The following is a 27,214-nucleotide window of genomic DNA, read 5'->3' on the forward strand; positions in this document are numbered from 1 at the left end:
CTTCTGTAACCAAGGGAGCAGGCTCCTCAAATTATAGTCACACCTGTTAGACCATCTGCCCATAAATTTCACACTATCATTAATGGAAAACTAATGGCACTGTCTCTCCTTCCCTTTATCCATTGGCTATTCTCATAGAAATGATTTTTCTCTTCAAGGTCATGCTCTTTCCTATCTGTTTAAAAATATTAGGATTTAGGAGGAGTGATACATAATGTGCCATGCCTTGGTACTTGTACCAGTGACGGCTCTGTAAGGAGCACTGGATTGTTAGGAGGCTATAAATTGAATTCCCCTAGAAGCAGAACCTGAGGCAATAATTTGAATGCAGACTGTTCATCTGGGAGGTGCTTCCAGAAGACTCAGAAGTGGAGTGGGAATTGAGAATGGACGCATGGAAGGAAGCCAACAGAGGTTCATTACTGAATAAATTACTCCTGCAGGAAACTGCTGCCAGTACTTCAGGGGAGTTCTGTGAAACTCTACAGAACATGTCTCAGAGTTATCCCAAGAATTGGTGAGAAACTTGAAGTACTTATCTTCCAGTACCCTCTGTCCTTGGTTGAAAGCTACACCCAGATACATTAACTCCTGTACATTTCTGGCCCGCCCTAAGGTGGATAATTGCAGGTGGTAACATGAGTCTATCAGCATATACTGGAATGATGAGTGCTGGGGAGATATGAGTGGAGCATTGAAACCATCTAATACAGTCGGGGCAGGAGATATTAATTACTGGCTTGCAAGTCCAAATGGGTAACCTTAAATTCCTGGGTTAATGGTTTTACTTTGAGGTATTTAAGCATGATGTATGAGTAAAAATTTCCTCTATTAAATCAAGTTGAAGATCCTAAGTCCCTAATCTTCTGGAAAACTGTGGGTATCTTTTTAACAGATTTTTGAAAAGTAACATGATTAAGATTTCAAACTGACCATTTATTCATTCATTCATTCACTCATTCAACAAACATTTATTGAACACCGAAAGTAGGCCATGGGTTAAACTAGACACCAGTGTTACTGTTACTAAAATCATTATCGTGCCACCTAGAAGTCAATGTATTGTGACACTCAAATAAGAAAATCCATAGTTACTGTAAAAATTATTACAGAGTGATATAGGAAGACACGGTAAGACCTTAATTCATGCTGCGGAGAATAGTATATGGGGGATATCAGTAGGCCTTCCTGTAGAAGGCAATTGAAATGGATATGTAACATGAAGGAAGGGTGAATTTTTGAGGAAAACAGAAGATAAATTCATGTTTGCCAGAAAATGAATGGTTAAGGATCAGTCCAGAAAGGAGTTCCATTCATAATCAGTATAAGAAATGTCACTGGGGCTTCCCAGGTGGCGCAGTGGTTGAGATTCCGCCTGCCGATGCTGGGGACATGGGTTCGTGCCCCAGTCCGGGAAGATTCCACATGCCACGGAGTGGCTGGGCCCATGAGCCATGGCTGCTGAGCCTGCGCGTCCGGAGCCTGTGCTCCGCAACGGGAGAGGCCACAACAGGGAGAGGCCCGCGTACCGCAAAAAAAAAAAAAAAAAAAGAAATGCTCACTGGAGTGTAAGAAAAGAAGACAATGGAGAGGGTGGTAGAAGCCAGACCATGAATGGTCCATGTATGTATAATAAGTGCTATGGTGTAGTCTTTGTGTTCCCCTCCAAATTTATACGTTGAAATCTTAATTTCTGGAGGTGATAGTATTAGTAGGTGGGGCCTTTGGGAAATGATTATGGTATTAGCAAAACCTGTAAGTTGCAAATAAATCTGTGGTCACAGAGAAGTTTATGTATTCAAATTAGATTCTCTAAATGTAAAAGGGACAGGAATAAAGCAACTAGAAGATAACCTGTCACCCTGAGGTAGGCAGCTCCTGGACTGTACCTGGTGGGGAAGGCAGGGCAGAACTTCAGGAGGCCAGCTGAGAGCACGGTGAACGCCACGTCAGGAGCAGTCTCCAAGAAAGAGCACTTGATGTACAAAGGGATGACTAAAATATATTTAAGAGCTAGCACCTGACTCCTCTTAAGGATGACTTAACGTTGCTGGGGAAAAAATAAGAAGTGCTCGGTGTAGAAGGTGAATAGCTTTATAATTCCCAGGAGAATCTTGGTACCAGGACCACACAAGGAAGAACTTGGAGTCCCCGTGGCTAATCCAGCAGAGAGAAAACGAGAAACAGAGATGCGAGAGAAACTAAAGGGAACTCTTGGTGCAATTTGGTGCTGCTGCAGGCCCAAGTCCAGGTATGTGCTCTCTAGCTCCCCATCTTAAATAAAAGCCACCATGTTCCTCAGTCCTTCAGGTACTTAGAATTTCTCTTTACAACCTGAAAATGGGGTCAGGTTTCCTGTCTGCATTGCTACAGTACAAAATAGAGGCAGGATGTTTGAAATAGTTCTCCATCTGGCAGAGGAGGCCTTGAAGCTGTGAGCCACTCACTGCAAACCAGCAGGACATGAAGGATTCTTGAGCAGATCTGAAGCTGCTGGGAGGCTTTTCAGGAGTTAAATCCCATAGTAAATACTGTACCTTCAATCCTCCCTCTCTTTCCAGTCTTCCTCCACTCCCATGGGGGCGCAAAGGGGCTAAATGAGCACTCTTTGACTTGTACTTGGTGGTCCCAGAACTTGACTTGGGCTTGGAGACTTCCATGAAAAGTCTGCCTTCCACCTACTGGCTTGGGTTTCTTGGTCTCTCTGCTCCAGGCTAATCCCTTCAACCTGATTTTTCCATTTCTGCCAATAATCCCCCTCTCCAGACCTTCCTAATGCTCTTCTGGGGCGGGAGGAGACTTACTGAGGGCAATGTTTATTTCTAGAGGGAGAGGTGACCACATGACTTCACAGTGGTCATCCCCTTGATTCCTCAGTTTCTGTCTAGATTAGTCGTGCGTGTCTGTGCACCCCAGCCTCACCCCAGGAGGCTTTAGAACACTGTCCTTATCTCAGCCCTGAGCCGCTCTCTATCCTCCTTCCCTCTCTCTCCTTACCCTTCTTTACCCACAGACTCGTAGGCTTTCTGGACCTCTGAGGAAGATAAGCACGTCACAGAACCTCTGCTATAGAACAAGACATACTGAAACAAAGCTATTGAAACAATAGAAAAAGAATACATGAGGATTGTTTCTCCTGAGCGTTCATTTACCTAGGGGGCCTTTAGCGAACTTTGATTGATAAATCTAACCTTTCTTTCCTTGGCAATAGTTGATCACACTGTGAGGAAAACAAGTTAGAGAATGGAAAAATACTATTTGGATTTCAAGGAAATAATAAAGATGCAGGGACTATCTTTGACTTTTGCAAGGTGAGAAGAGAGTTTACATTTTGATTATTGATGGCAGGAATCCCTTTTAAAACAGGGCCAGTCTGCATGATGCATTTAAAAATCAACCTTTTCAAATATAGCCATAGCCCCCACAAGATTTCTTGATTTCTCTGGGGTCACATAAACCATCACATTTCACAGTGGTGCCCTGTATATGAAAGTGATAAACATAATCTGGAAGCATGGCAGCGGCTAAAAATATGGAGCTGGCAGCCACACGTTGAAAGGATTTTTTGCTTTTAATTCATTGCATAAAATGCTAATGTCCAAATTCAGGCAGGTAGATCTTACCAACCATCAAGAGCTTCAACCCTGCTAACAGCTAAGTATGCACTTTTAAACCCTACTTTGACTGCTCCAGAAACTTACTGGGTTTCTTTAATGCCTCTGTTACTATTTCCTTTGTGTCATTTTGTTTTTCTTTAAAAACATAGCTGTGTGACCTTGGGGAAGTTAGATTATTTCCCTGAGACTTGGTTGCCTTCTCTGTGAATATCTGGGTATAATTTTAGTATTGCTCAATAGAATTTTGGGTGATAATGAAAATATTCTATATCTGTACGATGCAAAGCAGTATTCAATAGCTACATGGAGCTAATAAACATCTTTGAAATATGGCAAATGCAACTGAGGAACTGAATTTTTAATCTTATTTTTAAATTTGTTTACATATAAATAATGCCACATAGCTAGCATCTGTTGACAGTACAGATCTACATAATATTTTAAGGACACTCTCCACTCAAAAACTCTACCATTCATTAACTCCATCTAAATATTTTTGCCCTCTGACAAACAGAAAATAATTTATGCTTCCCTTGAAATTATCTGTCAAGACCTTTATCAGTTTGGGGACATTATATTCTTAAAATTGACTTTGCTTTATGAAACTTTAATAATGTTGGACTTCCCTGCCCTTGGTATCACCTTTGTGATGATGGGAAATATTGTGGATGATCAAGGACCATTTCAAGAGATCATGGAGAGAAACCTCCTTCTGGATTTAATTTCATTATGACGATGTCAAAATGCTTAATTACTTAAAATAAAACCTATACCGTTTTTATGCTGTTATATTCTACATGTAGCTGGAAAAATGTTAAAAATATTTTTAAAGAACTGCACATCTATTTTTGAAGCGGATTTGGCCGTTCAAGGCTTGCTAGCACTTTATCCATCTCAGTACTATTTCACTTAGTAAACAAATGCAGTTGCCATAATTGCTGCACATGTGTCTGTGTTCCCTTCTAGGTTATATGTTTTTGAAGTTAGAAACTATATTTATATCACAGCCCCTATGTATAGCACAATATCCATTGCTAATTCAGATTGTGTTTTAAGATATGAGACAAAATTTAAGACTTTTATTATAGTCATAAACATCTAGCAAACCAACCAGAAAATAAAAGCTAATTTTCAATTGGTTGGCCAAGAACAAAAAAGAGAGGAATACCTAGTGCAAAACCATATCTCTAATAACTACTGTTGGATTTAGAGCATGCAGATGCTAAACTTCTTTTAAAATATCTTCTTATCAAAGATTTGAGGTTGGACCTGAAAAAATTATATCAAAAGTGAAAATAATCATGTGGTCTGACCAGCCTGGATCACACAAAGTAAGTGTATACTATATATAAAGTAGATAAACTACGAGGTCCTACTCTATAGCACAGGCCACTATATTCAATGCCTTGTAATAACCTATAATGGAAAAGGATCTGAAAAAGAAATATATAAATCTGAATCACTTGGCTGTACACCTGAAACACAACATTGTCAATCAACTATACTTCTAGTAAAACAAAACAAAACAAAACAAAACAAAGTAAGTAGAAAGGGAAGTATAGTTTTATAAATTCACCTCTGATATGCAATGGACCAACTTAAAGACAACAGAAACTACAACCTTCTAGGAGACAGGACATGGCCAGCAAACCAGGCCGTTACCCTCGGCCATACCTGCCAAAAAATATACAGACTAGCCTGCATTCATGCTTCATTTATCTGGCATTATTAGGCAATGAGGTATTGTATGTTAGGAGAAGTTTTTTTAAAATGACAAATTTAAGAGGAGTTATTTTAACCTTCACTCAGTAATATTTTTCTAAAATTAAGAAATGTATCCACTGGTGTATCTAATGTTTCCGTGATAACTCGGGGTCATCAGTTCAATCAACGTTTACATGAATAATGCAAATGGAAACAAGACAGGCATGCTTACTGAAACTGAAAATGACATATCACTGGCTGGAATAACTGATGAGAGAGCAAGAAAACAAAAATGAAAACAAACCGTGATCAAGAAACAATCAGTCAAGTTCTGACTTTCTGTACTTACTTTCAAAAAGAGATACCACAAATCCCAGCGAGAGACTCCAGCAGCATTAGCTGTCTTTCTCCTTTGTTGCCACCTTCCTTTCCTTTTCCTTCTACCCTAGATTGTTCCAGGAAATGTTTATAGCTGCTTCCAAGACAAATTCTAATACTTTCTCTCACACAAACTTCACAATATTTCCATGGGATAAGTAGTGTGGAGGTAAAAGACAATTCATCACAGGGACATCTCCTATGAAAATAAAATTAGAAACTAGCTTCTAAACATGCAGAGAGAAGGGCGTGGTGTCAGGCACTAATTTCCTTGAGAATTCCTCTCCATTTCTAATAGACCTTCTTATTTACCAAGATCCCTTTTTATTGGTGTCCTATTCCAGACTGTTCCACTCTGCCCATCCTCATCCTGTCAAATACATTCACACTCTTTTGTGACCCTACTTATTTGCCCATTAAATAATCAATCATAGAACTGTCGGAATTAAATATAGAGTGAAATTAAAATACTGGAGTCACTTGGAGGGTTTAAGCAGCTCCACCAGAAAATACTGGGCATGGATTGAAAGAGGCTGTGCGGGACTTGCTCTTGTCCAAGTTCTTTCTCAAGAAGTATCTGAAATAAGCCTAAATTCAGAGTTAATCAGATTGGCCTGCTTTCTCAGGTGGACTGGAATTCACTGCTCTTTCCCCTCAACTCCCTGATGTCAGTGGCACTTTCCGGAGATGAGGTGGACTTCTCTGCCTACTGCAGAAGCTCAGTTCCCCCCGGGCCCACTCCCTGTCTGAATCCCACACTTGAGGCCAGATGCCAGCCTTCCCAGAACATTCGTGGTCTCATTTCAGTTTTTGACCTGCTCAGATTGAGTCCCTGTAGACTCTTTCTCAGCTTGAAACCTGATCTTCAACCCCTTTCCCTGACCTCGATGGTTACCTTCCTACATTAGGCCTCAGGTGCTTTAGCTATAAAATGATATAGTTGCCCTTAATTCTAAAGTCTTCTTCCTAAAGCTCAACAATGTGCTGGCTCCTTGAAAATGTTTCTCTTTGCTGGTTTTAATTTTGTAGAGAATTAAAACCACAGCTACTCTAAAAGACAGTAAGTTACACTGGATAAGGAAAGTGTGCTTTTGTAGTTAGATTAACAGGGATGGAAGACGACTTAGTATGTTTTAAGATACTCATGATCCATTCTCGTGAGAGTCAGGGGAAGAAGGGCAAGAGAGTTAATAAAATACCAAACGATTGTGACAAATTAAGTTCACAAAGATGTAGCTGATTAGTTACTACTTGAATAAGCCACACATATCCAATTCAAGTGTTCCTTTATTTTTCTAAGAAGGGATCCCAGTGAACTGAGTCCCATGTTCAGGAACTCCACGTTCAATGGCTTAGTCTTTAAAAACTGTTCTGTTGGGCTTCCCTGGTGGCGCAGTGGGTGAGAGTCCGCCTGCCGATGCAGGGGACCCGGGTTAATGCCCCGGTCCGGGAAGATCCCACATGCCACGGAGCGGCTGGGCCCGTGAGCCATGGCCCCTGAGCCTGCGCGTCCGGAGCCTGTGCTCCGCAGCGGGAGAGGCCACAACAGTGAGAGGCCCGCGTACCGCAAAAAAACAAACAAACAAACAAACAAAAAAAACTGTTCTGTTGCTGGAAGGTGAAATATTGCCCATCAGTCCTAATTGATGTTTAGCTATCACGCACATTTGAAATAAATTTATTACTTTGCCTGATCTCAGCGTAATACATTCCAAAGGGGCAAAGAGCACATGAAAATTTATGGAGTCTGCATCTTCTACAATAAAGTGTGCCATAAATTACATATTATTTGGCCATGAAATTCACAAGCCATAGAAACCACACCATTAGCAATGTATACAGTGGTAAACAGCAGGTAATGATAATGATATAAAACAAAATAGACTGTGTATGTTGGCACTGCTGCCAATAAAGCAATCATTAAATACATTCATATGCATCTACGCTAGGTAAGCTCTTTGAGGGCAATTGCTATGAATTCTACATACCTGTCAGGATATTATATATAGCCCAGTTTCTATGGCCCTTATTCAGAGACGCTGAGAAAGGGTTACTGTGGGTAAATTCAGACCTTTTCTCAATATAGAATTTGGTCAACATGCATTCTGAACAGCAAAATTTCACACTGCTTTCAATTTTCCTACAGTAATTGCCACCTCAACAAATGCAGGATTAAGTAGAATGGATTATAAGAAGTTAGAAAGGAAAGATGGAAGAAAAGAAGGAAGGTAGAAAAAAGGTGGGTATGGAGTACTTCAACATTTACATAAAGAGTGGACCTAAAACGAACCTGAGGTTACCCTAAACTATTAGCATATGCTATAGAAACTTAAATGAAAAAATTAAAAAAACCCAGCAAGGGAAACTCAAAGATTCTTCGTTTTTTTCACTCTATTGCATATACATGTCCAACTTAAACAATCTATATGCTCATGTCCAATAAGAGAGCATTGTTTTTCAAGGCTATTTGGGTTCTATCAGCATGTAAAGGTCGGACAACTCAACTTTAGCAGAGCTAGCCTTCAGGTGAATAACTGCTTCTTTCAGGTTGTGAGCATCTGAATTTTCCGGAAATATTTCCCAAAAAATGAAAACTAAAAGAGTCCTAGGACAGCGTCCTTTAGAAGTTTTATAGTATCAAAGTTTTTGGAGGAAGAGTATCTTTGTCGATTATCAACACGATGATTCCAAGCAGGTCAATTTATGCTGAGAATATTATATAACAGAACCCACTTCACCTCCATTATACTGACAATGGTCTTCCTTACTTCAACCTTGTGCTTCTTAGTAAAGTTGAAAATACTAAGCCAAGAACAGACAGTGACAATGCCAGAGACTCAGATGTACCTATAGGTGCCTTCAGACAACATCGCCACCCAGGCTAAAGTCCTGGTTTAAAACATCCCAACATGAATGACTCTCAAAAACCGTATGCTGAGCAAGTGAAGCCAGATCAAAAGGGCACCTACTGTATTATTCAACTTACATGAAATTCTAAACTGGGCAAAATTCATCTCTAATGATAAAAAACAGATCTGTGGTTGCCTTGGGTTGGGAGATGGGGATACTTTTGCAAAAGCCTAGGAGGAAACTTTCTAGGGTTTTAGAATTGTTATCGATCTTTATGGGGCTGGTAGTTATACAAATGTATACATTAATTAAAAGTCACTGAACCGTTGACTAAAAATGTCTGCATTTTATTGTATGTAAATGATACCTTAATAAGGTTGATTACAAAATGAACCAAAACCAAAACAAAGCAGAAGAAAAACCTCTCAAGACCTCAAAGGAAATACACTGTTTTCTTCCAGGGTACCAGATTGGAAATGAGGCATTGGTCTGTTCGACCTCAGATTATCCCTAGGATTATCTAGTCTATTTTAAAGCACTAGAGTCCCGTATCAGAAAAACTCACCCCATGTTTTATTACTTTGATTTCTTCTCTGCCTCTTCTCCCAACATGGTGAAGTCATTTACGGAAGAAAAACCCGCTTTTTCCAACTTTGCATCATCACATATTCTTTACAAAGCTATTATTTATGGAATAAAATTTGGCTACACTTTGTAAAAATTTAGCTTTTTGAGCCTTACAAATCTTAACAGTTAACCTATTGCCTCCATTGGAATTTGGAAAAAAAATATTTTGAAAATGAATAGCTGAGATTTGACATTTTTGTTTTTTGTGATTTTCTCTTCCCCTAAGTGACAAGTGAGTAGGAATGAGAAACACATACATAAAGAAAAACAATTCTCTTGCTGCCTTTGCATGGTTATAATTTATAGGAGGCCCTTTTCAACAATAATCTATTATCAGAATCAATAAAATATAATCTCCATGAAGCCCAGGCCAGGATATTTGTCTCTTTTTCAGCAGATTGCAATACAAACCACATTCATGGATTTGCTTCTTGATGATCTTTTTAATACTGTAACAGCTGACCATTTCCTCATGCCTCTTCACCTTAACTTAAACCTGGTTTTTCACTAATGACCTCACATTTCCTTCTCTATCACTTGGTTGTCGGCCTCTTTTCCAACTCCAACTCCAACTCACATTTCACTCTGGAACCAAAGGAAGACTCCCACCTTCCTGCTTTTTAGTGATACCTCAAGGTCATTACCATATTGTGATCACCCTGAACAATAGCCAGACAATTGCTATTGCAGAGCCATCTGACAGTTTGTAGCTCTAAAAATTAACTAAGGACCACATTTGTCCAAAATATCCTGGTTTAAGATTTTGGTAATACAGCAACAGTAATTCCGAAGTCGTTTATGACAATCAGTGTGGGAAGCACCCTCCTTCAGGAAGATCCTTTGCCGTACAATACTCTTTCCCTGTCAGGTAATAAGGAAGCACGGCCGTGGAAAGTAACCTCCTGTGGAAAGAAATACTTGGCTTCGAGACGGCTTGAAGTTCATACATTTTTCTTGAATTAGATTCCCCATTAGTTACTTTATCCACAAAGAGGTAATTATCAGAATTCTGTAAGCAATTAAGGAGATGCTACTGCACATTCTTTCAGCTTGTTGACCTTTCTCACTTTATTTCATGTGGCTATCTGAAACATCAGTGACTTACATGTCTTTCTTTTTTTTTAGCAGATTTCTGTGTGTGTGTGTCCCAATGATGAAAACATCATTAAAATAAGATATCACGAATAGACTCTTAAGAAGCAGAGTCTACTTAAAGTCCCGGAAAATGTGAAAGCACTAACATTCATGGACAACTCTACATTCTGAAAGTTACTCCAAATTTTATTGATCTCTGTTTGGTCTAGGAGTTTCTCAAATTTTCTACCATGATCATTTGTTAGTTTTATAATTACATAATAAAGGCATTACATCATACAATCTTTTGTAATCCATTGCCGTTTTAAAACTATTTGTTTCCTTGTCCTCAGCAGATATGTCATAGATTATTAGTACACAAGCAAAGACTTTCAACATAACAGTACTTTATAGTGAGAAGAACTATACTGAGCTATCTCTATCCTAAGACAATGCACTAGGAAAGCACTAGGAATTCTTAAGCACTAGGAATACAGACACGATCAAGGGGCAAGTTCCTTGCCTTCGAGTATACATAATCATTATAGCAAATGCTTAAATAGCACTTAGTAGATAACTCACCACAGCAGTCTTATTATACTCCTTTTTAATAGGTGAGCAGAGGAAGCCACAGGGAAGTCATAGGGTAAAGCCAGAATTTGAACCTAGGTAGACTATAGTACACTCTCCACTGCTTTAACTATTACGTTAAAATATGTATATATAAAAGTTATATATATATATATAACTCCAAGTATTTGAAAGTTACAAAACACTTATCTACCAAAACTCAAAAAGGAGCACACAAACTTGCATAGAAAATAAACATGTAAAAGTTCATGAATAAACCACAATATAACCTGCTCCACATAATATACTGACTTCAGTGTCCCGGGCCTCTCCCATCCGTAGGTAGCCGGAAATTACAACAAAATAATACTTTTCACCTTTGGAAGCCACACCATCTCTCATACCAACCAACCAATTACTTCCTTAGAGAGAATAGGAAATTAACCTGAATATCATATATATATATATATATATATATATATATATATATATATATATATATATATAGCATTACTGATGTAGAATCTTTGTTTAAAGACAATAACTTCAATAGCAGAGGGAACTTTACCATTGCAGGCTTCAGATAACCTCTATATTTCTCAGATTTTATGCTAAATCATAAAATGCCATATTGTGTCTGAAGCTATTTTTTCAATAGTCCATTTTCTTAAATGGACTAGCAAAGCAGTAAATACTGAGGAACATTTTGGCTCCCAAATCCTAACAAACAATAGAGCACGGGTCAGTAAATTATGGCTAGTGGGCCAAATCTAGTCCTCTACCAGCTTTTATAAATGAAGCTTTATTGGAACACAGCCATGTTCCTCAGTATATGTATTGTTTGTGTCTGTTTTCACATCACAGCAGCAGAGCTAAGTAGTTGCAAAAGAGATTGTATGGCTTGTAAAGCCTAAAATATTGACTGTCTGACACTTTATGGAAAAAGGTCTCCAACGCCTGCAATAGTATACAATGAAAGTGATGCTATGTAACATCTAACACTAGGTCATAAAAGGTCATGCAGCTTTTGCATGATTCTCATGGAATGCTTGAACCCTGGACACTCATTCTTGGGATACTCTACCTTGAATCCTAACTACCACATTATGAGAAGTCCAAGCCACATGGGCAGCCATCTATAGGCACTCCACTCAACAGTCCTTGTTGGGCCCAGTCTTCAAGTCATCCCATATCAAGGGCCAGAAATGGGAATTAAAATTATCTAGATGATTCCAGCCCTAGCCATTTCAATCCTCATGAGCTGAGGTTTCAGACATCAGTCATGGAGTAGAGACAAGCCATCTCCTCTGTGTACTGTTTGAATTGCTGACCCCCAGGATCTGGGCACATATTAACATTTGTTTTTTGTTTCAACACTAAGTTTGGACTTCTTAATTTTGTAGCAGTACATAACTGTGTTATCTAATAGATAACACAGTTAGATATCTATTATCTAATAGATAATATAGCACTGTGTCTGTACACAGGAGATCTACGTTTCACAGAGCACATACTTTTAGATGTGAATGTTGACTGCTCAATTTCTAAGAGGAACGTATACACACATCTAGGTACAAAATGTTTATGTATATGTAAATATTAGACCTATATAAACTAATCTATATTATCCATAAAATGAGGGGCCCTTGATAATGGCTAACATTTCTTTCTGGTATTTATTGTGTTCCAAGAACTGATAAATTCTTTCATTGTATGAATTTTCTCTTTTAACCCTCATAGTAACTCGCTGAGAGAAGTAATGTTATCTCTATTTTATAGATGAGAAAACGGAGGCAAAAACAGATAACATGCTCAAGAGTACTCAACAAGTAAATTTGAGAGTCAAGATTTGAACCCAAGTTCTCAAGTTTTAGATCCCTTACTCATAGTCACTAAGCTATATACTGAGGAAGGGGATGAAAGCTGAAGCCATTACCTCCTGCTCAAGAAGTTAGACAGAAACTTAGCAGGTATGGTTGAAAGAAGACAGGACTTGGAGTCGTAAGTCCAGAGCCTGAGTGATGACATGACTTCTCCTCTCCTCTAGATACAGGTTTGTGTTTAGACAATGAAGAAGAGCACTGCACGTTTTGATGGTTGATTTCTGGACTTAATGACGACCAGAGAGTGGAAGTTCACCAGGGAGCTATTCTGCAATGATATAAATTATTGATTCAAAATCAAACCTGTAGTATAAATTACTGATTCAAAATCAAATCTTTATCATGTCTCCCTTGCATCAGAAGTCTTTCCCACTCTTCATTTCTTTTTAAACCCTTTCCTGTCTACTCTTGGCCAAAGCTTGAAGCCTGACTTAACATTTGGAAATAAAATAATGAAATAGTCATAACACAGCAATTCCAATGCCTACTGAAACAGAAGCTCTAAATAATTTTTCAGATAATTTAGGAAATTAAAAATATTTACATCATAGATGCAAAGACAGAAGTTACTTGTGTAATAAAATAAATGGTGAGACAAAAGGTTTCTGGTCAAGTAGATTTGTTTAAATAGGAACACTAATCTGAGTTCTACCCCTGTGCTAACCCAGTGACAGGTTGCATACAGCTTCTAAAGGGATAGTTCAGTGCATTGGGTCAAATTCATGCCCTAAAAGGTGGTATTCTTAGTAGTACTAGAAGACAGAGTGTGACTGTCTTCTTTGGAACATAGATGAAGACCCCAAGATAGACAATATCAAGGACAAGTTATGTAGAATAAGATATTATCTCAGTCCTTGGGACATGTCATCCAGGATAGAACAAGAAGTAGATTTATTATCAAGTATATGAAGCCAGAGACAGTAAGCAATGAGTGGTAGTTGGTTAAAATAGACAGGTTTTAGAAGTAGAGGCACGGAGGTAGACAACAAACTTAGGGTTACCAGGGGATTGTGGAGGGGAGGTTAAAATGGGAGATTGGGACTGAAATATACACACTACTCTACATAAAATAGATAACTAATAAGAACCTGCTATTCTTATTAGCACAGGGAACTCCACTCAATACTCTGTAATGGGCTATTTGGAAACGACTCTAAAAAAAATACAAGTGGGGCTTCCCTGGTGGCGCAGTGGTTGAGAGTCCGCCTGCCGATGCAGGGGACACGGGTTTGTGCCCCAGTCCGGGAAGATCTCACATGCGGCGGAGTGGCTGGGCCCGTGAGCCATGGCCACCGACCCTGCGCGTCCGGAGCCTGTGCTCCACAACAGGAGAGGCCACAACAGTGAGAGGCCCGCGTGCCGCAAAAAAAAAAAGTGGGTATATGTATATGTATAACTGTTTCACTTTTGTGTACACCTGAAACTAACACAACACTGTAAATCAACTATACTCGAATAAAATTGTTTTCAAAAATAGGTTTTAAGAACCATAGTCAGGGAGCAGTGTGGATTGGAAAGACCTGACAAGAAATATTTCTGCATCCTCAGGCAGTGCTCCCCAAGCTGGCTATTGCAAGGGTGAGCATTTAAGAGATCTTTGACATAAGGAGGACATGAGATTAACAATCTATCCCAATGTGCATAAATTATTCTCCTCGGGGCTATCAGAAATCAGATGGCATCCTAGAGCAAGGGTCAGCAGATCTTTTCTGTAAAGGGTCAGATAGTAAATATTTTGGATTTTGTGTACCATACGTATCCGTTGCAATTGCCTATCTGCTGCTGTAGCACAGAAACAGCCATGCACAATACCTTAATGAATGGGTGTGGCTGTGTTCAAGCAAAACGTTATGCACAAAACCAGGAGTCAAGCGAGATCTGATCAGTGGGCCAGAGTTTGCGGACCCCAGTTCTGGGTCAGTGTTCACAGCTGAATGAGTCATGAGGCCTTAAGTTCCAGTTCTCATTGTACTACTTTCTACCTGGGTGAATTTGGGTTCATCCTTTTATTTCTATGGGCCACTATGTTAGTCAAGTTTCTCCAGAAAAACAGAACCAACAGCAGGTGTATACAATGTGCCCATATATATTGATAGATATAGATCTAGATATCAATATTGATACCTAGATCTATATCCATATCTATATAAAGATAGAGAAAGAGAGAGAGAGATTTTAAACAATTGGTTCACACAATAATAGAGGCTTGGTAAATTCATAATCTGCAGGTTAGGCTGTCTAGAGACTCTAGGAAGAGTTGCAGTTCAATTTCTGTAAGTCTTCTGGCAGAATTCCTTTTTGCCACAGGGAAGTCAGTCTTTGTTTTATTAGAACTTTAACTGATTGGATGAGGCCCACCCATATTATGGAGGATAATCTGCTTTACTCAAAGTCCACCACCAATTTAAATATGAATTTCATCCAAAAACACCATCACAGGGACTACCCTGGTGGCACAGTGGTTAAGGATCTGCCTGCAAATGCAGGGGACACGGGTTTGAGCCCTGGTCTGGGAAGATCCCACATGCCGTGGACCAACTAAGCCCATGCACCACAGCTACTGAGCCCATGCACCTAGAGCCCATGCTCTGCAACAAGAGAAGGCACCGCAATGAGAAGACCGTGCGCCATGACGAAGAGTAGCCCTCGCTTGCTGCAAATAGAGAAAGCCCACGGGCAGCAACGAAGACCCAACGCAGCCAAAAATATAAAGAAAGAAAGAAAGAAAGAAAGAATTTAAAAAACACAAAAACGCCATCACAGAAATATCCAGAATAATATTTGACCAAATAACTGGGCATGGTGGCCCAGACAAATTGACATGGAAAATTTACCACCTAAGCCATAGTTTTGGCATCTTTTACTGAGAAATTTGACTTATCTGAACTATTTTCATACCTAGAAGATACCTTCTACAGGTAACATGATTTGGCGCCAAAAGCCATAAGCTAGAACATTTCATTCCAGGTCCCTCCTAAAATATCCATGATAGGTAGAAATTTGACATCAGTAGTTCTTGAAATCTCCCCAGTGAATATAATATGCAACCAGGGCTGAGAATCTGGAGATGTAGAGAGAATTTAAATTGAACTTTAGTTAAACAGGAAAACAAGCTCTGACTCTACTGGCTGGAGCTAGACAAGGGATATGCATTTAGTGGGATGAGAAGATAAAGAACACTAGGGAGTAAATCAAATGCTTTACACCTGTGCTTAGCTAATTGTTACTCAGATAATTCAGACAATCTTACAGCATCGGAACCCTGAAATTCCTTAGTTCTGTTTAAAAAAAAGTAACTCTTCAAGTAACTGAACTCTGAGAATCATGTAAATCATAAAGAAAAAGAAAAAATCTTATTTTCTGAATTAGTTGATTTCATATATACTCTTTCACTTTCATGATATTAACTAGTTATCTTTCTTTCCATTTTATGTTTGAGGAAAGTAAGGCTTTAAAAATCTCAGTCATTTTCTCAAGGTCACTTGTTAAGGGTGTGGTAGGCAGCATAATGGCTCCTAAAAATGCCCTCACCCTAATCCCTGGAACCTATTAATATGTTACCTTACATGGTGAAGAGGACTTTGCAGATATGACTGAAGTTATAGACCTGGAGATAGAAAGATTATCCTGGATTACCTCATGGAACAAATCTAATTGCATGAGTCCTTAAAAGCAGAAAACCATTCCCAACTGTAGAAAGAGAAAGATAGAGATGACTTAATAGAAGCAGAATCACAGCGATGCAACATTTTGGGTTTTGTAGGTGGAGAAAGGGGACTCTGAGTCAAAGACTATAAGTGACCACTGGCAGCAGATAAAGTCCAGTGAACAGAAACACCCCTAAGAGCCTCCAGAAAAGAATGTAGCTCTGCCAACACTTTTTTTTCTTTTTTAACCATCTATATTGGAGTATAATTGCTTTACAATGGTGTGTTAGCTTCTGCTTCATAACAAAGTCAATCAGCTATACATATACATATATCTCCACATCCTCTCCCTCTTGCGTCTCCCTACCACCCTCCCTTCCCTATCCCACCCCTCTAGGTGGACACAAAGCATAGAGCTGATCTCCCTGTGCTTTGTGGCTGCTTCCCACTAGCTATCTATTTTACATTTGGTAGTGTATATATGTCCATGCCACTCTCTCACTTCATCCCAGATAACCCTTCTCCCTCCCTGTGTCCTCAAGTCCACTCTCTATGGCTGCATGTTTATTCCTGCCCTGCCCCTAGGTTCTTCATAACCATTTTTTCTTTTTTTTTATATTCCATATATATGTGTTAGCATATGGTATTTGTTTTTCTCTTTCTGACTTACTTCACTCTGTATGACAGTCTCTAGGTCAATCCACCTCACTACAAAAAACTCAATTTCATTTCTTTTTATGGCTGAGTAATATTCCATTGTATATATGGGCCACATTTTTTTTTTTTTTTTTGTGGTAAGTGGGCTTCTCACTGTTGCGGCCTCTCCCGTTGCGGAGCACAGGCTCCGGACGCACCGGCTCAGCAGCCGTGGATTATGGGCTCAGCCACTCCGCAGCATGTGGTATCTTCCTGGAGCGGGGCATGACCCGTGTCCCCTGCATCAGCAGGCGGACTCCCAACCACTGCGCCACCAGGGAATCCCTGTGCCACATCTTTATCCATTCGTCTGTCGATCCTGCCAACACTTTTACTTTACTCAATTGACACCAATGTCAGACTTGTAAGGTAATAAATTTACCTTGTTTTGAGTCACTAAGTTTTTGGTAATTTGTATGAAAGCAATAAAAAACAAATACAGAGGTTCTACAAGAGCCAGGCTATATATTTATACTTCAGTATTTCTGAAATGAATTTAACATTGTGATTGACAGCAACAGCAGCAGCTTCCATGGGATCCCATCACACACCTGAGGAAAAGCAGCCTAATACAAAGCAGTGACAGCAGCAGGTCATTGCCCCACATTTGGAGCAGAGGGGCACTTGTTCTACTGTAGCAGCAGCATAGCCTGAATGGGAACCCATCCTCCTGTGGCACTAGTCCCATCAACATTAGTGTAATCTGCTAGCATCTGCTGAGCCAACAGGCCCCACATACACAAACCCTCCAACTCAGCAGCATTAAGTGAGCCAGGCTCAGGGTTTCCTGAAACTCATATCCAATGGCACTGGAAAGACCAGATATCACCTACAGTTAGGAAAACATAAAAAAACAAAAACAGAACACTGGGAACTTCAGAAAGAAAAGGGGAACAATGGAATGGGTGAAAACAAATGGGGTAAATAGAAGAGACTATCATTAGCCTCATGAGTTTCTTAAATACTATATGATGGTCAAAGCAACAATTAGGACACCATCTGATGTGGTTCTCAATGTAGAGAAAGGAAATACTACAGAAAATCATACTTTAAAACTGGGGAATATTAAGAGACCTAAATGGAAGTAAAATGTTGAAACTTCACTTGAAGTCATAAAACACTAATTCCAGTAGACTATGATAAGTTACATATGTATACTGTAATGTCAAAAGCAACCACTAAGAAAACTATACACACAGTATACACAAATGATTATAAATAAATAAATTTAAATGGGCTTATTAAAAAATGTTTAAGTAACCCACAAGAAGGCAAAATAAGAGAAACACAAGATTGAGAAACTAAGGTAAAAGACAAAACAAAAAATAAAATGGTAGACCTAATCTTTAACATAGCAATAATTACATTAATGTAAATGATCTAAGTAACCAAGTCAAAGACAGAGATTGGAAGAGTAGATGAAAAAATCACAAGCATGATCCAAGTATATACTGTCTATAAGAAGCTTACTTTAAACATCATAGTATAGGTAGTTCAGAGTAAAAGGATGAAAATGATATATCATGTGAACATTAATCAGAAAAAGCAGGAATGGATAAATTAATATCAGATAAAGTAGATTTCAGAGCAAAGGAAATTATTAGGGGCAAACAGGGTCATTACATAAAGATAACAGGAATAATACACCTAGATGACCTAGTGATACGAAATGTGTGTGCACCAAACAACAGAACTTCAAAATACATGAAGCAAACACTGAAAAAGGTAGTAAAAGGAGAAAATTTTAAATCCACAATTATTATTGGAGACTTCAACACAGCAATTTATAGAACTACCAGACAGAAAAATCAGCAAGGATATGGAAGAGCTGAAAACATCATCAATCAACAGGACATAACTGACATTTAAAGAACACACTCAATAAGAGCAGAATACATATTCAAGTGTCTGTGGAACATTCACTCATATACCATATACTGGGTGATAAAAAAACATTATCAGATTTAAAAGAATTAAAATCATAGAGAGTATGTTCTCTAGCCATAATGGAATCAGACTAGAAATCAATAACAGAAAGACAACAGGAGAATCTTCAATCACATGAAAACGAAACATCACAATTCCAAAGAACTCATGGGTAAAAAAGACAGCGTCAAGGAAAAAATTTTTAATGCATAGAATAAAAGAAAATGGAGATATAACAGATCAAAGTTTGTGGAATGAAGTGAAAGTAATGCTAAAAGGGAAGTTTATAGAACTAAATTGGGAAATAAAATATTTCAAAGCAATAATCTCATTTTCTATATTACAATAGTAAAAAAGGAAGAGGAAAAAACACTAAACAAGCAGAAAGAAGGAAATAATAAAGATGAAACAGAAATCCATGAAACTGAAAACAGGAAAATGGGGGGGAAAATCAATGAAACAAAAGGCTGGTTCTTGGAAATAAACAATTTAATCAATAAAGATCTAGCAAGACGGATAAAGGGAAAAACAGAGATGGCACAAATCACAGATATCAGATATGCAACCAGGGATACCATGACATATCCTGCAGGTTAATAAGGGACAAGTTATTATGAACAAGTCTACACTCTAAATTCAAAAATGTAGATGAAATGGGCCAATTCTTCTACACCCAAAACTACCCAAACTCAGCCAAGATGAAATAGATAATCTCAATTTTCCTGTAACCATTAGAAACACTGATTTTTCATATCAAAACTCCCAAAAGAAATATTCAGGCTTAGATGTTTCACTTTTACCCAAGACTTAAAGAATGAAAACCAATTTTACATGATTTGATAAGAAATAGAAGTAGAGGGAACCGTTCCTAATTAATTTTATGAAGCCAGTATTACCTTGATACCAAAACCAGACAGGAATAGTATAAAAAGAAGAAGACTATAGACCAATATGTTTTATGAAATTGCCTGTAAAAATCTTCAGCCAGATATTAGCAAATTAAATCCAGAAATATATAAAAAGAATAATATATCATGACCAAGAGGTATTTATTCCAGTTATGCAGAGTTGGTTAAATATTTGAAAATCAAACAATGTAATCTACCATATCCAATAGATTAAGGGGGAAAAGTCATGTGATCCTATCCATTAATGCAGAGAAAGCATTTGACAAAATCCAATCCCATTCATGATTTGGCACATATATACAATGACATATTACTCAGCCATAAAAAGAAACAAAATTGAGCTATTTGTATTGAGGTGGATAGACCTAGAGTCTGTCATACAGAGTGAAGTAAGTCAGAAAGAGAAAGACAAATACCGTATGCTAACACATATATATGGAATCTAAGAAAAAATATGTCATGAAGAACCTAGGGGTAAAACAGGAAGAAGGACACAGACCTACTTGAGAATGGACTTGAGAATATGGGGAGGGGAAAGGGTAAGCTGTGACAAAGCGCGAGAGAGGCATGGACATATATACACTACCAAACATAAGGTAGATAGCTAGTGAGAAGCAGCCGCATAGCACAGGGAGATCAGCTCGGTGCTTTGTGACTGCCTGGAGGGGTGCGATAGGGAGGGTGGGAGGGAGGGAGACGCAAGAGGGAAGAGATATGGGAACATATGTATATGTATAACTGATTCACTTTGTTATAAAACAGAAACTAACACACCATTGTGAAGCAATTATACTCCAATAAAGTTGTAAAAAATAATAATAAAATTTAAAAATTTAAAAAAAGAAGAAAAAAACCCCCAAGCAAACTAGGAATAGAAAAGGAACATACTGAGACTCATCAAGAGGATCTACAAACAACCTATACCGACATTATATTTAACTGTGAAAGACTGAATGCTTTCTCTGTAAGATCAGAAACAAGGCACCGATATCTGCCCTCACCACTTTTATTAAATATATTAATGGAGGTTCTAGTAAGAAAACAAAGCAAAAATAAATACATACATTTAAAAGTTAAAATTTTAAAACATTTATTTAAAAGATAAAAGGACTATTCCTACTACGTTGAATAGGAAGGAATATATCCTACTGAATGTTGAATAGTAATATATACTATTATATTAAATAAGGAAAAGTAAAACGGTATCTGAAGAGGAGATGATAATCTAAATGGAGAAAATACCAAGGAATCCACAAAAAACTTGAGAAATAATATGAGTTTGTAAATGTTTTAGAGTACAAATCAACACAGTTTTATCAAATTATATATTAATAACAAATGTGTAGAAGCTTAAATAAAAATATGTGATGCCATTTACAACTGACCTAAATAAATACTTAAATATAAGCCCAATAAGAAATTTATAGGTTCTCTATACTGAAAATTACAAAATGCTGATGAAGAAAAATTTAAAAGTCCCAAACAAATAGTGAGACATACCTTGTTCATGGATTAGAAAACACAACATAATAAAGATGTCAATTCTCCCCAAGTTAAGAGGCTTAACAGAGTTACTCTTAAAATGCCCTCAAGGTTTTTGTGGATATAGACAAGCTTATTCTAAGATTTATATGGTAAGAAGAGGCTGAAGAATAGCTAAAACAATTTGTAAAGGAAGATTAAAATGGGAGGAATTCATCTACCCAATTTCAAGATTTTGCAGTAATGATGGAGGGTAGATACACAGATCAATGGAATGGAATAGAGAACCCAGAAATAGACTGACATAAATACATTTAACTTGTTTTTGACAGCAGTGTGAAAGCTATCAAGGAAGAATAGACTTTTCAAAAAATGGTACTGAAACAGTTGGACATCCCTCGACAAAAACAAACAAACAAAAAATGAACCTTAACCTAAACCTCCACACCTTACACAAAAAATTAAATCAAAGTGGATCATAATCTTCAATGTAAAAGCAGGACATTTTTAGAAAAAAAAATAGGAGAAAATCTTTGGCATCTAGAACTACGTGAATAATTCTTAGACTTGACACCGAAAGTATGATCAATAAAAGCAAAAATTGATAAATTGGATCTCATCAAAATGAGTTAAAAATGCTTCATAGAAGATCATTTTAAGTGGATGAAAACTCAAATTACACAGTGGGAAAACATATTTGAAAATCCCACATGAGACAAATGACTTGTATCTATAATATCAAAGAACTCTCCAAACAACTTAAAAAAACCCAACTAGAAAATAGGCAGAAGACAGGAACAGACATTTCATGGAAGAGAATACACACATGGCAAAGAAGCACATGAAAAGATGCTCAACATCATTAGCCATTAGGGAAATGCAAATTAAGACCATAATGAGATATCAGAGAATAACTAAAATTAAAGTATAGTGACAACATCAAATGCTGGTGAGTACATGGAAAAATGATATCACATCACTGGTGGGAAAAGAAAATGGTTTAGCCACTCTGAGAAACAGCTTGACAGTCTCTTTTAATCCTAAAAGTAGATTCACCCTACAACACAGTAATTGTACTCTTGAGCATTTATCCAAAAGAAACAAAAACTTAATTAAGTTCCCACAGAAACTTACACATATATGTTCATAGCAGTTTTATTTATAACAGCCAAAAACTGGCCACTACCCAAATGTCTTTCAATGGATGAATGTTGAAACAAATTGTGATAAAATCTATGATAGAATACTACCGAGCAACAAAAAGGAACAAATTATTAATATATGCAAAAATTGAAATGAACTTCAAGGGAATGATGCCGAGGGAAAAATTTTAAAAAGCCAATCTCCGAAGATTAAGTAATTCACGATGATATTTACATATTATCCTTAAAATAACAAAACTGTGGAGATGGAGAACAGATTAGAAGTTGCCAAGGGTTAGAGATGGGGGTAGAAAGTACAGCGGGGGATCTTTGTGAGGTTTTTGTGGTCCCAGTACAAATAATACAGCAATCTTGGTTTTAACCCCGAAAGATGTTTAAAAGCAATTCCTAATAAGAGGTGTCCAGATATTTAGCAATGGCAGCAGATTAGAGGTAGAGCTACCCAACATGACAGCTTCAAAACAGATGGTACTAATTCAATGCATATGTTAATTTTTAAAAGGCCAATCACAATACTTAAATGGTATATATCTTAACGATATTATTCTAAGGATCCAGCTATACCAGATGGACTAGCAGGATTTTCTGTACATTCAATCTTATTTAAGACAGTAAATCTTATAATAAGACAGTTAAAAAAAGAAAAAGAAAAAAAAGCAAACCAACTACAGTTGGATATTCTCATAGGAAGATGAGGTGAAAATATGTAGCAGCGGTTCAAAAGCTTAAGCAGTGGCACCTAAATTTGGCTGCACATTAGAATCATCTGAAGCACTTTTTAAAAACCCTCACACCAACAGTTGGTCATCCTAAACCAAGAAAATCATTTAAAATCGCCTCAGACGATGCCATTGTCTAGCCAGAAGTGAGAACCAGCGGACTAAGCAGAAGGGGATGTTTCTACAAAGATTTCTTAACAATAAGTTCTTTCACCCAATCAGATTTACCTTCCTGCAAAGGGGTAAAGAAGGCTAGATGTTGTCCATACTTGCTTAGCTTTAATTAGCACTTGTGACTTGCCCAAAACCTAGATCATGTTTCCCCTAAATTTCATGTTATTTCCTAAGTTCTTCAAATCCAGGGCTAAGGGGTTTGCCAGGATGAGATTTTAAGTGCTCACACAGGGGAAGTCCCTGGCAAACCAGGACAGAGGTCACTCTACATTGAAATGTAAAGCATCCTAAATAACCCTGCCACTGACCCCAGATACTAGTCTGGGCCAACCAGGGGAGAAAAGGCATTCTCCATTACTACCACGGCAAATGCTGCTGTACTTGCCTTGGCTACTCCCTATCTTTTCCAGGCGTCTCTCCCCTTCACCTGCTGGTGGACGCTTCGGCAGCTGACAAGGCAGATATTTTCAAACTTTAAGGTGAATAAAAATCATCTGGAGGGCCAGTTATAACAGAGATCACTGAGCCCCACTAGAGTTGCTGACTCCATAGGGCTGGGACAGGGCCCTAAAACTTGACTATCTGACACATTATCAGGGGACGCTGGTAAAGCTGGTCAGGTTGTTACCGAATGCACGTTCGTGTGTCTGAAGCACAGTGAGGCCAAACAAACCGAAAGGTTGCAGTCTGGAGCAGAGAAAGGTTTATTGCAGGATCGAGCAAGGAGAGGGGTGGCCCGTGTTCCAAAAACCCTGAAATCTCCAAAGGGTCTCAGCAAAGCATTTTTAAAGGCCACGTGAGGGAGGGACGTCCCAGGGAATGTGATCAGCTCGTGCACAATCATCTGACTGGCTGATGTTGAGGCCACAGGGCAGGTAACATTATCCATCCTTAGGTGCCAGAAGGTCTGGGGGCTGTGTGCTCATGATCATCAAAGAGTTAATTTCTTCCATTGGGTGGTGGGTTTTAGCAACTGAAAACTCAGGAAATATGCCTGAGATACTATTGTCTGAGGACTTCAGAGAGGAACTACAGCAGAGGCTATGGGGGATGGGTCTGTCCTAGGAAGGCCCCATAGGGTACTGTTTGCTTACAAGGTGACCATACTTTGAGAACCACTGCTCTAGTGGCTTGGAATGTTAAAGTAATGGAAGAATCCCTTCCCAGATCTAGATTCTAGTATCACCAGCTATTTTGGTGGGGGGAAGGGTAAGTTTTGTCCTTGCTTGGACTTCTTGTTCATTTATATCAAAGCCTATTTGAGGCAGTGCACTCGGCAGTCCTGCAGATCTGTCTTTTGCTTCCACAGTGTTTGGAATGAACAGACCCAGGGACGCTCCTTGCTCCAGCCCCCGACCACCCTCCAACATTTCTTCCTGTCGCAACCGTTGGAATCAGCCACTCAGCTATCCTCAGCCTCCAGGACAGGCCAACACCGTTTTTGGAGCTTAGCTCCTTATCACTGATCAACCACGAGTTCCCACGTTCGTCAGAATTATTCCATCGAGGTGGAGGCCGCCATCCACCGCCTGTTCAACATGCATCTGTGGACACTTACCTCTCTCTAAGCTTCTATTTCCACAGCAACAGTGGGGCTCTGGACAATGGGGGCCGCATTTTTCGCCAACTGGCTGAAGAGAAGTGTGAGGGCGCCCAGCGACTCTTGAAAATGCAAAACAAGTGCTGCGGCCGCGCCCTCTTCCAGGATGCGCGGAAGCCTTCTCAAGATGAGTGGGGTAAAACCCAGGACACTGTGCAAGCCGCCATTCTTAGGGAGAAGAACCTGAACCAGGCACTATCGGATCTGCGCGCCCCGGGTCCTGCCCGCGCAGACTCCCACCTCTGTGACTTCCTGGAGAGCCGCTTCCTGGAGGAGCAGCTGAAACTCATCAAGAAGATGGGCAACCACCTGACCAACCTCCGCAGGCTGGCTGGTCCGCAGGCTGTGCTGGGCGAGTATCTTTTCGAAAGGCTCACGCTCGAGCACAAACAGGAGTCTCTGACGTCCAGCGGCCTCTGACGAGCCCCTCTGGCGTCAGAGTTTCTGCCTGAAGCCCAGCTCTGCAGCCACTAGGCAGCTTTGTAACCGCCCTGGAGCCCTCTCCCAAGCCTTGGACCAAATGGAAACAATAACGCTTTTTGCAGAAGGAAAAAAAAAGCCTATTTGAAACACAAACAGAATAAAGAGAAAAAAAGAAATATATATATATATTCATGTTTTTTAACATATGAATTGCCCCACTTTATCTGTGTGAAATACGTTTGTTCCCGTTATTGGGCTGGTTCTCAAGCTTTGCTGCTCGTATGAATTACCTAAAGAGTTTTTTTTTTTTTTTTAGTATTAAATATTTTTTTAATTAGTTTCTGCTTTATAACAAACTGAATCAGTTATACATATACATCTGTTCCCATATCCCTTCCCCTAAAGAGCTTTTAAGAGAAACTTTTGTGTCTAGGTCTTAGCCCCAGAGATTTTGATTCAGTAGGTCTAGGGAGGATCCTGGGCACGGAGAGGTCTCAGAGTTCCCCAGGTGATTCTAATATGCAGCAACTTTGTGAACCACCTCTTGGCTTCAATCCAGCTAGTGATCAGATATTAAATCTAAGACACATGGGCTAGTGCGTGAGCTCTGCTGCTAGGTGTGTTCCATTTTCTTCCTCCTGGAAGATTCCTGCCAGGGAAAATGATTGATAGTTGTGTTACTTCTCTGAAATGGATAGAAATTTCCAATTAGTGTGAAGAGGGGAGGGTGAATGGGTGAATGCAATAAGGTGTATCATTTATGTATTTCCCTATGTGTATGGCTAGAAGCTTTTGCAACTGACGTCTGCCCTACTTTTCATGCAAATGGTAATGCTTGTCCTCCTAATGCAGCTGTAAACTTTATAAGCCCATAGGTAGACAGCATCACAAAATATTTACCCCTCCCACTGGCCCACTCTCAAGCTTCACTCCCCTTCCCCAATACACAAATGTACATCAATGTGCTGGAGAGCAATATCAACATACTGACCTTCAATTCTTCTACTTTGCAGCTTCCCTCTTATCAGGAGATGTCAGCATTTAGTGCCCAGAGGAGGCATTTCCAGTCATCTCAGCTTAGAGGTCAAATATCCAAATATCCAAAGTAAAAAAGGTTAAAGAAAAGAAGAAGAAGAAGAAGAAAGCAAGGAAGAAAAGAAGGAAACAATTTTCTTATCTCATAGTAATAAGGCAGTTTTCCTTAAAAAAAAATAAAGACTTAAGCCTTAAATTCTCTTTCCTAATCAAAATGTGCTTTTCCGTCTTTAGACTATTCCTCTTATATCCTGAATTATTCATGATGTTTAATTCTTGAAATAGCACATGGCTGAAAACAGAAGCTAACCTCTTGTCCACTATGAATTAAATCTTCTTTTCCTAGGACCCGTCTACAATGTACAATTTGGGGTTTGCCAACATAATTATTTTCTCTGAAATAAGGTACAGCATTTTGCCTTTTCAATATAGAGTTATACAATACATTGTTAACACAACATAGTTAATATAGTCAATATAGTCAATACAACTATAACACACATGATATGATGCCACTTTGGTGATTTTCTTCATCCATGTAATTCTGAAATTTGACAGTATAGTTTTCATATTCTAATGAGCTGAGTATTACCTTTGCAAGGATAGAAAAATAAAATAAATTCATAATATTCTTGTGTGGTTTGCCCCTGGAGTGGATTACCATAATGGGGGCATAATTGAGCCTTTCTCCAAGTCATTAAAAAACCTCCAGCGAGTAGCCCCTTGTCCTCTCCAGGA

The 27,214-nt window shown here is 38.8% G+C and overlaps 1 pseudogene across 1 annotated transcript; it reads left to right on the plus strand.

Moving 5' to 3' along the window:
• The first annotated feature begins 386 nt into the window (after positions 1 to 386).
• LOC307055625 (ferritin light chain-like) lies at positions 387 to 25,438 on the plus strand (annotated as a pseudogene). Its single transcript has 3 exons — positions 387 to 517; positions 2,108 to 2,251; positions 24,896 to 25,438. The product of its transcript is annotated as a ferritin light chain-like (transcript).
• Positions 25,439 to 27,214: the final 1,776 nt, after the last annotated feature.

This window comes from Hyperoodon ampullatus, assembly GCF_949752795.1.
Source record: "Hyperoodon ampullatus genome assembly, chromosome: 7".
NCBI classification, from domain to species: domain Eukaryota; kingdom Metazoa; phylum Chordata; class Mammalia; order Artiodactyla; family Ziphiidae; genus Hyperoodon; species Hyperoodon ampullatus.